Source organism: Dendrobates tinctorius, unplaced genomic scaffold (assembly GCF_039654945.1).
Source record: "Dendrobates tinctorius isolate UK_male_01 unplaced genomic scaffold, ASM3965494v1 ptg000056l, whole genome shotgun sequence".
Classification (NCBI taxonomy): Eukaryota; Metazoa; Chordata; class Amphibia; order Anura; family Dendrobatidae; genus Dendrobates; species Dendrobates tinctorius.
The window spans coordinates 15,158,231-15,170,600 of NW_027361724.1; the positions used below are offsets into that span (position 1 = coordinate 15,158,231).

Sequence of the window (12,370 nt, forward strand, 5' to 3'; positions counted from 1 at the left end):
GGATCATGACACCCATGTTGTAGAGGTTAGAGTCTGACTGATTAATTGAGTTTGTGGACAGGAGTCTTTTATAAAGGTGACTATGTAGGACAGCTGTCTTTAATGCAGGTAACGAGTTGATTAGGAGCATCTAACTGGTCTGTAGGAGCCAAATCTCTTAATGATTGGTAGGGGATCAAATAGTTATTGTCACTGCAAAATGCAAATAAATTTATATAATTTAGACAATGTAATCTTCTGAATTTTATTTTTGATATTCTAGCCCTCGATGTTAAAAATTAATCTACCCTTAAAATTATAGACTCTTCATGTCTTTGTCAGTGGGCAAACTTACAAAATCAGCAAAGGATCCGTCACTGTGTATAATATACATATATAATGTACATATATAATGTGTGTGTATACAGTATATATATATATATATATACACACACACACATGAACACACACACCCTACAAGAGACAAAATGAGCAAAACCCTGCTGTAACTAAATAAGTAAAACGCAAAAGTGCATTTAAAGAATAGAGAGTTCTTAGTAATAATGTTTTTGATCAAAAATAGCACAAAAGCCGTCCCACCGTCGACAACGTGATTCTGATCAGGGTGATCCTACACTGTCTAATATTAAAAACCTTATTATGTGTCAAAGTTGACCTCAGTTTGTGAATAAAGGCAGACAAATGCACCGGGTCCCGACCAGTGGACACCAGCCAGGGGAAACCTTTAAATACAATTTCCAGCTCAGGAGATGGAGGCCACACCCCGGCTTGGACAGAATGCAAAAAGAAAAAGAAAAAACACAAAAACTGAGCTTGGTTTCAGTTGGTATACATGCAGCACATAAACACATGTTCACATTGGCCATAAAGCATACAAAACCTACAAGAGACAAAATGTTGACGATGGGACAACCAAGCTCAATTTTTGTGTCCTTTTTTAAACCAATACCTGGTTTATAAACAACAGTATCACTGTCCTTGATTGGCCAGCAAACTCGCCTGACCTTAACCCCATAAAGAATCTATGGGGTATTGTCAATTGGAAGATGAGAGACACCAGACCCAACAATGTAGATGAGCTGAAGGCTGCTATCAAAGCAACCTGGGCTTCCATAACCCCTCAGCAGTGTCACAGGCTGATCGCCTCCATGCCACGCCGCATTGATGCAGTAATTGATGCAAAAGCAGAGCCAACCAAGTATTGAGTGCATTTACTGAACATACATTACAGTAGGCCAACATTTCAGATTTTAAAATCATTTTTCAAGCTGTTATTATAAAGTACACTAATTTACTGAGATAATGACTTTTGGGTTTTCATTGGCTGTAAGTCATAATCATCAACATTAACAGAAATAAACACTTGAAATAGATCACTCTGTAATGACTCTATATAATATATGAGTTTCACTATTTGTATTGAAGAACTGAAGTAGATTAACTTTTTGATGATATTTTAATTTTGTCAGAAGCACTTTTACATATGGAGTCGAGGGCGGGCACATGGGTAGACATTTCTTGGGGCTTGGACCCTTGAATTTTTAATTTTTATGTTGGGCTAATATGGAGCATTAATATTTTACCTATGGAAGTCTTTAAGGACCTATTGTTTTTCCTTTTGCCACTCATTTTAGATTACACTTACAGTATAATCCACATTTTGTGTCAGGTAATAATATCACTTCCTAAATAGAATATGAACTGGTCAAAAATGAAGACACAATGGTGTCATTGATTGCAGAATTACATTGAATGATAGAATTTTACTAAAAGATGTGATAAAAATTATTTTTTTTTCAAAAACTATAAATACACTTATATGATGTACACCAAAAGAATTTTAGATTTGTTATTTAAGAAGTGGAAGTAATTCAGAGACAAAACAGTATATCTTTTGGTAAATGCTCATAGCTTTATTATTATTAATGGTCTTCCAGTGCTCAAGCTGAAATGTAAGTAAAAGTATGATAAAACAATTACCGCACAATCAGAAATGTTTTCATATTAATTGGGAAAAGCATCAACATTGTGGACATGAATCAGACAGATTTGTGTTACTCTATCTTAAGAGAACATAGAACAAAAGGACATAGATTAAGCCTATTTCTGATGATCCTCAACTTTCAAATTTTATAGACAGTACTAGTGCTTTCCATGTGGTCCAGGGTGACCATGAGGTCCATGTTGGTCATGAGATCCATGCTGATTATGAGGTCCATGCTGGTTATGAGGTCCGTGCCCTTGGGGTGGACCACTGTGTCCATGGGCAGGAGGGTGGCCTCCTTGAGGTCCTGGGTGGTGAGGATTGTGCTGTGTATGAGGTGGGTGATGTGAATCATGACTTTTTCCTGTCAATACAAGAGTTCAGTGATAACATAGCTTGACTAAAATATTGTAAAGTACAAGAACAATATATAAGTAATAAAAATAACGTTCAATTCACTAAAGGGAATATATAAACTCTTTTCTTTACTTTTTAGTATTTACTTTTTTCTCCTGATTTTATAGATATTTTTGCCTAATAGGGCAGCCTTCCTTTCAAAGGGGTTTGTCCACAAACAAAGTTAATAATAATCAACATTTTAATCAATAGATAGTTTAATAATAATGAGTTCAACAATTGGATGTGTTTAAAAAATGCTCCTGTTCTGAGATAATCTTATAAATATGCTCCTGCTATGTCCTTTGTAATGGCTGTGTCTGACCGTGCAGGAATGTGGTCTGATCATACCATAACTCCAGGGCAGGGGAGGACGTAAAGGAGTATACAGATACTACAGCAGGGGATCACAGATGTTTCTATGCTTGAGGTAAAACATTGCTTAAAAACAGGCAGGGAAACATTTTACTTCAAAAAAAGAATCAGCTGCAATCCCATGTAGTAATGTCTGTATACTCTCTTTTGCTTCCTCCCTTGCCCAGGAGATGTGGTAAGTTCAGATCATGCTTCTGCATGGTTAGGTACTGCTGTGAGAGGATGTGCCGCAAAGGATGAGATTCCCCAGCACTGTGCGGCATTTGTGTCTGGAGACCGCCATTTGCTGCTCGAGCAGAACTCTGCAAACACATGGGCCATGCACACATTGAACAAGTCTTTAAGACAGTGTTCACACCACCAAAAGACTGAAACACAGAAAAACACAATAAAACGTGTAAAAATACTCTGTTGTAAAAAATTAACAATAAACAGCAAGTGCTCGTAAAAAGATTATAAAAAACAGGGTATTTGGTTGATACATTTTTTGCAAAAAATGTATACTAAGCCGCTCTACCAAACGTCAAGGTAACCTGTATCAGAGCAGTCCCTAACTGATGTATTTAAAAACCTGATCATGTGTATAGTACCTACAGTATATAAGCAGGATTCAGACAGGTGATCTCCAATGTGGACACACTGCAGAGAACGGCTTATATGTGCATGGCCCACAAGGAAGGCGCGGAAACCTCCCTAATCTAGTAAAAACAAGAAACCAATTAAATGCAAACACAAGGACCATGCACACAGTGAACAATTCTGTAGGACAGTGTTCATACAACCAAAAGACTGAAACACACAAAAAAAGTGTAAAAATACTCTGTTGTAAAAAGTAACTATAAACAGCAAGTGCTAGGAAAAAGATGATAAAAAATTAGGGTATTTGGTTGATTCGTTTTTTTGTAAAAAATGTATACTAAGCCGCTCTACCAAACGTCAAGGTAACCCATATCAGAGCAGAACTCTGTGGAACCAACAGGAAGAGAAAGAGTTGTGGGAGGAAAAGTCTAGATGGAGCACCCGGTCAGATGGTCTTAAAGACGTGGTCCCTGATATGAAAGGTCAGAGCAGTAAGGCAGGGAGGGATTTGATTCCAACCAGTAAGATGAACAGGAAGCATGCGCAGGGGAGCTCTAAGGCTGAGATTTCAGAATGAGCCAGGAGGCTTGAACCAGCACATGTGACCGTGAGTGAGGTCCAGACGACACCAGTCAAGGTCCATGAATCAGGCCATGCCAGTCAAGGCCCAAGATCTGTGCCAGGCAATGTCCGAAAACCAGTCTGCGCCGGTCAAGACCTTGGACCCAGAAATACTTTTCCCTTCTTCTTACTATGATATCTACCTTCACAATACAGTGACTCAATGTTTAAGACCCAAGACGGGTCGAAATGTCTAATATAGCTCTAGCCGCTTTTTTGTATCACAATTTGATTTGTTCCCTAGAATATTGCTTTTGTTTATGGACTTAAATAAAAGAACATTTTGCACATGAACTCAGGAGTGTGTGGTGAATTTTGATTCTCCTTAAACTACAAGTCTACAGTCACTCTATGACTGCAGACATATGAATCCTCACATTGCACGCACTGCAAGCTGTGATGTTTATCCAGTGTCAGTAACAGGAATGGCAGTCAAGTGACAACAAGTATGTGATATGCATACTGCAGGCCAGAATCTGACTAGATGGTCACGGCTCAATGCAAGTGATCTAACAGAATGGTTCTTAACAGGGAGAAATGCAAAGTCCTACATCTGGTCAAGAAAAATGAAAAAAGCATTTACAGAATGGGTGGAATATAGGGCTAAGCAACAGCACATGTGAAAAATACTTGGGTAAACTAATAGATCACAGACTGCATATGAGTTAACAGTATGGTGCAGGAGCAAAAAAAAGGCAAACATAATTCTGGGATGCATTAACAGAAGCATAGAGTCTAGAACACGTGAAGTAATTATTCCCCTGTGCTCCTCCTTGGTCAGGCCTCATCTGGAATACTGTGTCCAGTTTTGGGCACCACATTTTAAAAAAGACTTGAAAAAACTGGAGCAAGTTCAGAGAAGAGCTACCAGGATGGTGATTGACCTGCAAACAATGTTATAGGAGGAACGGTTAGAGAATTTGTGAATGTTTAGCTGGCAAAAGAGAATACTGAGAGGAGACTTAGGTTATGTGCACATGTTGCAGATTTTGATGCGTTTCCGCAATGCTTTTGGATGCGCGGAATTGCCTCAAATCCGCAGTGCAGAGTGCGCACAATGTTAATGAATGGGAAATGCAAAAATGCTGTGCATATGCTGTGGAAAATTTTCTCTCTCTCTTCCAGAAACACACACAAGGGACAAAGTTCACAACAGATCTGCACAGCATCAATTCCGCAGGAAAACCCAAAGGAATCCACATCAATTCCACTAGAAAGCCACAAGCGTTTTACCCTGCGTTTTCTGCCAAGACATGCGTATTCTCTGCAGAAAAATCTGCAGGCTAATCCGCAACATGTGCACATACCCTTAATAGCTGTCTACCATGGCCCCTGGCGACACGTCAGTTACCTTCTATCTACCTCAGGAAGTTGCTTTCCTTTTTGCCATGTGCCTATCTTGCAGTTAAGCATTTTTTGGGGCCACCGCTTGTTCCTATGACTGCACTGTCACTTTGGTTCATCTTGTTTGCACATTGCACTTTCTGATTGCATTTTCCATATGCGTCACTTGTACTGTCCTTTTGATCTTATATTTGATGATTACTAAATCTACTATGTTTATTTGTTACATGTTACTCCAGTCATTAGGATCATATGGCTTAGGATTTCTATTGGTGAAATTTTCCACTTTTTACTTACTTGTTAGTTGTATTTTGATGTGCTGCACTTTGCACTTTATATGGTGACCTGTACCCCTGCAATTAGGTGCTTAGCTGCCTTCTATTTCTTACAATATTTATTTAATTTATTTAATAAAAAATATTTTTAAGAATTATACTCCGTGGTGGTGGTTTATGCCCTCCTTTTCTCAAGTGTTTATCACATAAAGTGACTGCAGACTTGTTCCTTTAGACCAAACTACCGCTTTAAATTAGCCAGATGGGCTTATGTAAAAAAAAAAAATTGGTGTAATAAGATAGAAAAATAACCAGCCATGCAAATAATTTGTCCTCTCTGTCAAATCCTGCTCCAAACTTTATTCTTCCATTTCCAAACTGTTATCCTCTTGCAATACCTTAAGGTGTGACCTTATGTAAATCAATAGTACACATGAAAATAGCAAACTCTGCAATATATCTTATGGGAGAAATCAGCTGCTTTCTCCTCCTGGACTGATCATTCAATGTCAGAGATCGGGGCAGAGATGAACAAGCAGCTAGTTAGCAAATACCTGCTAATAATGGCTAAGCCCCGTAGGGAATTAGGGTATTAAAAAAAAAGTCACCGATAATGACTTTAATTCACTCCTGTGTATAATAATTTTTTTTTTTATCCAAAAACAAGGATGTATATCAAAGAGAGAGCAATATGCATGAAGTAATATTTACAATATTTATAACAATGGGAAAATACACATAAAATGGTCAGAAATCCTACAGAGTGGACACATTTAGGTCAAAGATGAAGCTGCCAAATCCTGTAGATGATGCCATAGGATGTGGTGTAAAGCGCACTACCTTGATTAGGACGGTGCATGATGGCTTTTCCTGGGAAAAGAGAAAAAAAAAATAATAAAACAACTGCAGAAGACATTGTTTTATTGTTATATCCATATAGTTTTCATATTTGGTATAATTACCCAGTATAAAGTTAGTTTTCATAATAAAATATCTTTCCTATGAGCTCATGTAGCAAATACTGTTTTACTTTGACAGTCATTCATTTGGATAGCTTGTATGCAATATACCATATGTTAATACTGCATTTGTTAGACCCTTCATGACTTCCATTTTGCTGATTGTCAGAGATTTTTCATTTATTATGAAGTGTAAATATTTAAAGCGTAACTAATCTTTTGTTGTTAATTTTAATGCGGGATCTATAATTTGCAAAAATATTTTAATAGGATTAATTCATCCGTTTTGCTGGCATCCTGCAGAAAACAGATGCTGAACCGTGCAGTAACGACTGCTTAGATACTTACACCATGGCCCCGATTCATCATTTGTGCACGTGATTTATGCATTTGGCACAAAGTCAAAAACTGTCCTTTCTTGAGTTGTTTTTGTGAGTTTTGGGGCCAAAAGCCGCAAAAAATATGTATATTCTCAAATACGCCTGGGTGGACTGGAGTGGCATTGTGCCAAGTTGTGCGACTTTTCTAAAAGTCACAATTGAGGAATCAAGCTAAAATATCTGGACTTGTTAGACAAAAAGGGGAAGCGGCACCATCACTGGGGCATTGGTATGTAACCCTTATTTTATGTGATTCTTATGGTGCAGTTTATTTTTTGATCCCTATATTTCGGGAAGATGTGTGACTAAACCTGCTATTGAATTAGGGTTAACCATAAATATTTTTTGTGACTACTGGTAAATATATAGTGTTATGTAAACAATTTTGCTCCAATTTTGGTGCTGCTTTGGTGTTTGGTCTTTTGGACTCACAATCATGCACTATTAGGACTGTCTTGATGTATGTAAATTTATGATTTTAATACTTGAATAAAGAGTTTTGTATTGTATGTTCAGTATACGCTTTTTCTTCGTGTCTTCAAGTTACAGCACTGTCACTGTGAAAGTAATGATGTCACTGTAAGCAAGTGGAGGTGTTGCCCACAACCCCACTTAAGGAAATAGAGCTGATATGATGCATTCTGTTGTTTTACTCATGTACTTTATGCTATGTCTAATGATTTGTATTGTTATGTGATAAGGTTGTGTTCTGCCCAGCAACAGTTAGTTGGTAGGTATAGATAGGGTTAAGAGTTGGTACTAGCCCAGAACGGTGTGAGCTACACGGGCACAGAGGACATGATTTCCTGGTAGTTAGTTAGGTAGGGCCTAGCTTGCAGCTGTAGCAGACCTCAGGTCTGAAAGTTGGCAGATCCGCATGCAATGGGTGTTTGTATGGCAAGACGGAGAACTCAGAGACAGATAATAAGATTCCGAAGAGAATAATGACACAGTGAGAGGCCGGATTACAGGCAGGAGAAATGATAGAAATGGAAAAAAGTACACAGACTGAGGGCTAGACCCTAAAGCCCATCAGGACAGTGGGGAGTCTTAGAGCTGAGAGGTGACGGGAGGTTATAGTGAAGGAGAACAAAAGGAAGACAATGTACACAGGGCTGTGGTTACGAAGCGTCTATACCAAGTGGATTCCATATTGGGACACACACACTCCGACGGAGAATAGACTCCTGCTGACTGCACTTTAGTGATGTTGTTGAGGAAAATGGAAACTCCCAAGTTAGTTTTTTGGGCTGTTCTGGTAGTAGAGAGGCACTGAGAAGAGCAGAGAAATTTCGACAAGGAAGTAAACGTGTATGATGGTGTGTTACAAAAGAAACGATTCATATCTACTACCTCCAGTACATAGTTCTTACTATGTTAATCTGCAGCAAAAAAAGTTTTTGAAATGTGCTCTCCCTCATTTAAGTCCTTAACACCTGGACCTGGCCAGCTGAATCCAGCGGCACCGCATGGTCTGGTGAGGAGTATCGCCAATGTAACACAAGTCTGCACACTCAGACAGAACCCCTGGGGTGTGGAAGACGAGTATTTTGCCTATGGCTACCGTCCCATTCCACATTAAACTACCAGGAGTGTGACTGCTATAAAGGAGGCAGAGCACACTGTGAGATATCTCTAACACCCTCTTACATGCTCCCCTGTGCTTCTCTCACTGTGGTTGTTAGGATTCAGAGCTCACACTATGCACCCTCATACTCGGAGTTGGCGTGGCGGATCTGTACACCAGATATTGTGGCTGGATCTAAAAAGTTGCTGCAGCACAGTTCTGCATAGGTTTTCTGTAGGAAGGCAGCAAAATATGGTACTTAACACTATTACAATATTTTTTCAAATTACAGACACAGATTACAATGCTTCCCACTGGTGGGGGTCTCAGTCTGGGGAAAACAGAAAAAAGGGGTAATGCCAGCTCACCATTGAAGTACGTAGAAGTCTAGCGTGCTCGGATCCACGGAACCACGAGCCGACCACTCGTGTTTGCAAATGCAACAAAAAAGAAGAAAAGATCCAGCTTCTGGTAAAATTTCAGGTATGATCTTTATTCCATCACAAACAATTAAAAAATTGAGGACAGGATGGTCAGCAAGCAATGCATTTTGAACATGGTTGTTCTTTATCAAGCTTGACGAAGAACAGCCGTGTTTGAAATGCGGTGCTTGCTGACCATCCTGTCCTCAATTTTTTAATTGTTTTTGATGGAATAAAGATCATACTTGAAATTTTACCAGAAGCTGGATCTTTTCCTCTTTTTTGCCTCAGTCTGGCCTTGTCCTGCTCTGCCTTTATTCACATTGAGGTTGTTTTGACACATAGTAACATAGTAACATAGTTATTAAGGTTGAAGGGAGACTTTAAGTCCATCTAGTTCAACCCATATCCTATCCTAACTTGCCCTAACATGTTGATCCAGAGGAAGGCAAAAAATGGTAAGGTTTTAATACTAGAGACAGGTTAGGGCCGTCCTGTTGGGTACACCTTGTTGTGGTGGGATGGTTTTTATGAGGTTTTTTTTTTTATCAAAATAGGGTTAACAAAGTACCCTATGTTATTTACATGCACTATTATTATTTACTTATTTAGTTGCTGTAAAGTATATGCTCATTTGGTTTTTTTTGAGGGGGGGGTTAAGTGCTGGATCTAGTGGCTTCTTTTCTACCCCGCAATATCTAACTGAAATATTATAAACTAACAGTTGTACCTGCATTGATATTAGAAACCATAGATAGTGATATTTTGCACATTTGTTACATCTGAACCTAAATTCCATATTGTATAGCATAGTCCTATAATGTATATAGTCTGTCTAAAATGTTATATTGTATATATTAACTGCTATATCAGTGTCATCAATATTTAGAATAGTAATATTTCTTTGGTTTTAGAATTTTTTTACATTAGCGCTATGTTTCTTGTTTGTAAGGGTTCATACGTTCTTAATATTTACAGGCAGATATTAACGATGTTAAGGCATATGGTCATAAACATAGATAGGCCCCTAGCTCGAAAAACTCCATGTAGGTCCAGACCGTAACAAATCCCTGACAAAGAGCAGCCCAAGCTCTGACAGGCTCTACATCACTAAGCATTCGATGTTCTGCTATTCACTCAAAATGTAATTCTTCATTAAAATATAAATATACGTGGCTTCATTAAAAGCAACATTGCAATAAGGTAATATCCAGATACACATTTAATCAATACATACATGCATATACAGTAACAAACATTAATTTAGCATTGTGTGAATCACATGAAATTCTCTTAAAAGAGTTGTTCATTACATAGATATTGGTAATCTCTCCTTCCGATAGGTCATCAGTCACAGATTGGAGGGGTACTGACACCCACCACCCCCAATGCTTAGCAGGGTACAGTGTCGTAACCAATGAGAACCTCACAGCTCAATACTGCGTGTAGTGGCCATTCTCATGTACTGCAGCTCAGCTGCACTGGAAGTGAGTGGGATCCTAGGTACAATTGAGACCATACACTACACAACTCATGCTGGCTCCGCACACTGTTCAGATCCGGCTACTGATAGCACTGCAGACAACTGAACAATGGGGGTTCCATGTGTCAGACCCCCATGAAGCTGATATTTTTTTACCTATCCCAAGGAGAGTTAATCATTTTCTAAGTAGTGTAAAGCCTCTTTAAAATGTTGAATAAAACACTAAATAACCTTAAAAAATGTAGACTTGATTTGCAGTAAGTGTCCTCCTGCTCCAAAGAATCTGATACATTTTCTGTAATGCACCGAATCACTGAAGCATTTTATATGGCTGAGTACATGTAATAAATCCTGGCTTGCAGCCACAGAGGGCGGGAAGTATCGAATTAGGAATGATATCATACATAGAATTACTGCTTATCCCTGTAAGCTATTGTTACCCACTCTACTAATTATACTGATATTTTCCAGGATGAAATAAAACGCCTGGAAGGACTTTTTTTAAAACTTTTTGGCTTTTGCCGTTTTGCTAAGAAAGTATTATCCATCGGTAGATTACCACATGTATGAGAATGAAAATAGTATAAAGTGTATAAAGTGATACAATTTACTAGCATGCAGGAAAAAAAACAATATAAATGCCCATTGCTGTAATGACTAAACTTTGTGTATGCTGATCAGTATCAATATCATATATATATATATATATATATATATATACTATTTATGTCAGATAATGCACATACCTTTCACAGGACAAAGTATTCAGGATCTTGTGATTCTCAAGACGTCTACTACTGATATTTATACAAGGGTAAGAGCAGAGTTAGGAGCCAATCACAGGCATGAGGATAAAACAGAAACAAAGGACATCTCAGTGTTTATTGACTTTATGCCAGAAACAATGGTATCATAGTAGGTCATATCAAATATAGGTTCATCAAAATACACATAAATTATCTGCCCCTTATCTTTTCGTCTTTACAATACTATGTTCTCATAGTCATAAATAATACAGTATTTTATCTTGATTATCTTGAATACTAAGGACAAATGAGGGCTTGATCACATGCTGCGGTTTTGTCTTTTTTTGGGGGGTAGGTTTTTTATGGGTGAAAACAGCAGTGCCAGCAAAGTGAATGAGATTTCTGAAATCTCACGTACATGCTGCTTACTTTTGATTTGCAAATTAGAACCATCAAAGCATTTTTCAAATCTGCAGTATGACAATTTTTCGGCATTTTTGCAGAGTTTTTCACCCATTCAAAAACGCACTTTAAACAGCATTTTTCCTGCCAACACTAGTTTTTGTGGAGAAAACTCTGCTGGAAATACACTATGTGGGCACAAACACTAATTATTGAACTTTCATTGTATTTGGCTACTCTTTTTTTGGGCATACGTAAGGGTTCCGTTCACATAGCGACGCACCTGCGATCCCGACAACGGTACGACCTGGTAGGGATCACTGGTGCGTTGCTACATGGTCGCTAGTAAGATGTCAAACAGGCAGAGCTCTTCAGCGATGCAGCAACGATCCCGACAACGATACGACCTGGTAAGGATCGCTGGTGCGTTGTCACACAGCAGCTATTCTGAATGATTCCCGCCTGCGTCCCTGAGTTCTGCATCGCCAACGGGGTCGCTCGTCGGTGTCAAACACAGCGATGCATGCTGGCCAGCGTGATGCCGACAATGAAAAAATGGCCCAGGACATTCAAGCACGATCAGCGATAACCAGCGGGGGTGCCGGTTGCCGCTATGTGTGACATGTAGCGAGATCACAGGCGAGATTGCTGTTGCATCACAAAATCGGTGACGCATTAGCGATCTCGCTACCGATCTCGCTATGTGAGATGGGGCCTTAAGTTTGAAAGGCAGGATAGGGTCCTCATTGATTGTAGGAACATAGAAAATAGAAAGGTCAGCTCACCCATTAGATGTTCAAGTCCAGAGCACGGAAAGACTGCAGTGCAGCAGGAATA

The 12,370-nt window shown here is 38.8% G+C and overlaps 1 long non-coding RNA gene across 2 annotated transcripts; it reads right to left on the reverse strand.

Moving 5' to 3' along the window:
- Positions 1-1,890: 1,890 nt before the first annotated feature.
- On the reverse strand, positions 1,891-11,218 carry LOC141091797 (uncharacterized). 2 transcript variants are annotated; one of them, XR_012232574.1, is made up of 3 exons: positions 11,132-11,218; positions 6,415-6,444; positions 1,891-2,348 (listed from the first exon to the last, which is right to left on the reverse strand). It is a non-coding gene; the product is annotated as an uncharacterized lncRNA (long non-coding RNA). The 2 variants fall into 2 exon arrangements; XR_012232575.1 differs by lacking the exon at positions 11,132-11,218 and adding an exon at positions 10,617-10,660.
- Positions 11,219-12,370: the final 1,152 nt, after the last annotated feature.